General features: G+C 35.8%; 1 non-coding gene across 1 annotated transcript; it reads right to left on the bottom strand.

Annotated features, from left to right (window-relative positions):
- Positions 1–526: 526 nt before the first annotated feature.
- LOC125997727 (U1 spliceosomal RNA) lies at positions 527–690 on the bottom strand. The gene has a single exon (XR_007491757.1). It is a non-coding gene; the product is annotated as a U1 spliceosomal RNA (small nuclear RNA).
- Positions 691–4,345: the final 3,655 nt, after the last annotated feature.

Here is a 4,345-nt window from a genome sequence, read left to right as displayed (position 1 = left end):
TGGTGCTAGAGGTAAGGTATACCTTGCAAGCGCTGGCCAAGTAAGGACCACGGTTCAATCCCCTGGTGTTCCATAGGGTCCCCCCAAGCCAGGGGAATTTCTGAGCGCTTAGCCAGGAGTAATCCCTGAGCATCAAACTGGTGTGGCCAAAACATACATACAAACAAACAAACAAACAAAGAATAGTAAATTTGAAGCCCGTAAGGACTTTATCTTTGTATAAAGTGAGGATCTTTCACAGAGTTGGAGCCAAATTATGTGTGTAACTTAGAACTTGATCATTTCACTTTTCATAAGACAACTTAAAAAAAGCAATCAATGCAATCAGAGTTCAGTATCCAGGATTTGAAACTAAGCATTATGTGATAAGCACAGGAGACTAACAGACTAATGCAACATCATCAGCCTAGATCCACTCTATGGAAACACAAATGCAAAACCAACAAAGCATAGTAGATCAAACAAACTCCATAAAGCATGTTTCTCTTGCTTGTCATTTATCTATCTTCCTATGTTTTTTTTTCCCCAGGGGAGAGCACGAACGCAGTCCCCCACTACCACAAATTATGCAGTCGAGTTTCCCACATTTGGGGAAATCACAGGGGTCAGCACATCTGGAGTGCAATGTATAAGCCTTACCCTGGGGAAACCACCTTCGTGATCATGGTATCTCCCCTGCCAGGTAAGTATCTCTTCCTATGTTTTTATGAACCTGAAAAAACAAGTAGGAAAACAAAGTGTTATTAATATTGGCTTAAATAGTAAACTTTTAAAGTTTACTGGGACTGGGAGAAAACTGTTAATTTATTCACCTGCTTTAATGTTTATAAAAGAGCTGCATGTTTTCTCAATAGATACTAAAATAAAGTGGCATTATATAAATTTATCAATATAAAAATCATGTTAAGGACAAGAGCAATGGTGCAGTGGTAGGGCATTTGCTTTGCATGTAGCTGACTTAAAATGACCACAGTTTGATCCCCTGGTATCCCATATGGTCCCCCAAGCCAGGACCGATTCCTGGGACATATCCAGGAGTAACCCCTTGAGCATCACTGGGTGTGACCCCAAAATAAATAAATTAATTAATTAATCAAAAACCATGTTAGATTACATAACTATAAATAAAGGTAACTTTTCCTTGTCTTGCACTAATAGCATTCAATTATTTTAAAATATATTTATCCTTTTATATTGTTTATAGGAAAATTCAATATCTAGGGACTATATATAATACAGTGGTTAAAGCATTTGGCTTGCCTGAGGCTGATCTTGTCTGGCCTAGGCTTCACCCATGTTCCCCTTGTACCCTTTTAGAAGTGATCACTGAGCACATAACTAGTAGTTAGCCCTAAGCATAGTTGGTATTGGCCCAACTATATTCAATAGTTCCCCTTTCTATCATTCTATCTTTACTTATATATAAAACAAATGTTGGGAAGCATGCCATGAATGGCATATAAAACTTGTTTTTTTCTGGATAGGTCTGGAAGCTAACAAGTTGTTTGGGTTTGTAAGTTTATTGGAAAATACAATTTAATGGAATATTTATTAGTTTCGTATCTATTTTATTTTGGTCAATTCCACTAATATGCCAGTCAACATATCCCCAGTCTGTTCTTAGACATAATTCTGAAATTGATTTTTTTTTCTACTTTCCCTGCCCTTCTCAGTTAGTATAATGATGAATGACTTCAGACCATCTGAAATAAGAGATGGAAAGATCACTCTATCTGATCTCTTTTGTAGAACTAATTCTCTTTATTCGATGAGAAGTTTTACTGTGACTTTGATGCTCAAAGCAGTTTTTTAGACTTATCTCTTACTGTCTGAAGTCTAGTAACAATTTACATTTTCCTAACATGGGAACCTCCAAGTGTATGATCTCCTCATTCCCACTTACTTCCTCTATACACAAGTCAATTCTTTCTTGAGTTGATCTATATTAATACTTTGCCAAAGGCAGTTCAAAATGGGCTAATATGAATTGTTATCACTGCTAATCATTTCCTCTTTAGCATTGGTTTTAATTGTTGTCCTATGAACTAGAGCAGGTCCATACTCATAAAAATGTTAAAAACCCATTGATCTCATGCAGCAATTAATTGCCCATCTGAGATCAATGTTCTAGTGGTACTGTTATAGGTGGCAAAAGGTTAAAAAATTACTGTTCTAAAGCAGTGGTTCTCAACTGGTAGCAATTCACACCATCAAATGGCATTTGGCAATGTTAGAAGACATGTAAGGTGTGATAGAATCTGGTTGGAAGAGGCTAATGAGACTAATACCCTCTCACTTTGCATAGGACAGACTGCCCATCAAAATATGATCTCAAAAAATGTTTAATATGCTTATGTTGAAAAAGGTAATATAACCTTATTGGTACATCATAATATTAAAATGAATTTGCTGACATAGGTTTCTTCCAAGAGAGGCTAAATACAAATTTTGAACTTCCCTTATAGTTAAGTTAAATATATAATATATAATGATAAAAGAAAAATATATTAATATTTTATATAATCAATACATAATATAATTAAATCCTAGAAGAGCAGCTAAGGGGAGAAGACACATGATGAAAGAAATGAGAGGGTTTTTAGAACTGAGTTGGTGTATGTAGAGGGTCCACTTTTAGTAATCCAACCCCTGGTGAATGGGTCTGAAGCCATTTTTCCGACCCCAACTAGGATGGTAGGGATGAAAATGATGTGGGACTGAGGACAAAAAGGAACATTGCCAAGGCAAAATTAGCCCTGTAGGCTGATTGGAAATTGGTCCCACATTTCCCAAACTCACAGATCTGATTCCAACCTGTTTTACATGGAAATAGGTCACAGCACCTCTTCCATATAAAGCTGGTCCGTATATATGGTTTAGTATGTGAATCTAAGACAGTGAGAAGTTACCATTATCAGTTCTCCTGCTCTGAGGGAAAGAATTAATATTCTATAAGACACAGGAAAAGCCTACACTCGAGGGTCTTTGCCATAAAGATAGTAAGGACATTCTAAACCATTCACAGTAATTTCTAATTCCTAGGAATCACAGCTCCTAAGAATCACCATGGGTAAACCAGCAGTGCCTATAAAAAAAAAAAAAAAAAAAAAAGAAAGAAAAAAGAAACACAACCCTTTGTAAGAAGTTGCTGGTCCATTTTTTCCTCTTTCTTTCTTTTTCTTGATTCTTGTTTTTGATTTTTTTTGTTTTTGTTTGTTTTCTTCATAGCTGATGTTTTTGGGTTTTGGCTTACTCTTTTTTTTTATTTTTCTTAATCTTTTTTGTACTATTTTTGTTACTCCCTTATTGGTTTGTTGTTTTGTTTTAGTCTTATCTCATTTGATTTTTGGTTACTTTTTTCTTCTTTTTTTTCTTTCCCCTTTCTTCTTCCAAAGGGATACTTACAACACCTAGATGGACTCCTCCCATATCCCTTCTTATATCTCCAAGAGAGCCACATTACTGGAATCACCTTGAACAGTATCATATTTGGAGGGAGAAAATGGATGGTACTAAGACCAGACAGGCGTATGTCCATTTGGTGGAAATAAAAAATGATCAGACTTGAACACAAAATCCAAAGTCAACGACAACAGAAAGGATACAAAATCTACATCAAGCTGTACAAGGGGAGAACAGCTGCACTAGCATTATGGGGGGTAATGGAGGGGAAAGAGGGGTGCATGCTGAGAACAGGATTGGAGGGAGGACAACACTGGTGGTGGGAATGCCCCTCATTCATTACTACTCTGTGCCTTAAATATTACTGGGAAAGATTTGTAATTCACTTTATTCACAATAAAACATAAATTATAAAGAGGTAATAATAATAAAAAGAAAAGTATAATAGGTTAAATTGCATTATTCTTAAACCAATTAGCTTTTTTCCAAATTCTTGCCTTTATACAAATCACAAAAACTAAGTTCCAAAGACTGGATCGTTTTAAGCTCTTTTAACTTACTCAATTTCTGTTATTCAAGAGCTATAGTTAGACCCAGATGGTCTGAGTGGATTCCATACCAAGTATATGACTCAAAGTGACAGTAGCTCTAGTTAAAGGTTTTCATGCTACATTAATTTTAATGGGGGTTCAGGTAATTAACTGGTTTAGGTCAGAAGTTATAAAAGATCATATCAATTAGGCAGAGGAATGCCATGTAAAATGATCAGACCCTGGAGCAGCAAAGGGTCCTTTCTATACTTAGGAAGTCAGAGAAGTTTGCTGTTTTAGAAAATGCTCTCTCCGGGATGATGATGAAAAAGTTAAAGTTTAAAAGCACTGTAATAATGAGTCTAGGGCAACTAAATATTTTCCCCATAGACTTCTCTGCATAAAACCATTAG

The sequence above is a fragment of the Suncus etruscus genome, chromosome 19 (assembly GCF_024139225.1).
Source record: "Suncus etruscus isolate mSunEtr1 chromosome 19, mSunEtr1.pri.cur, whole genome shotgun sequence".
Lineage (NCBI taxonomy): Eukaryota > Metazoa > Chordata > Mammalia > Eulipotyphla > Soricidae > Suncus > Suncus etruscus.
The sequence above is the reverse complement of the archived record's forward strand: the minus strand, read 5'-3'. Positions and strand labels throughout refer to the sequence as shown.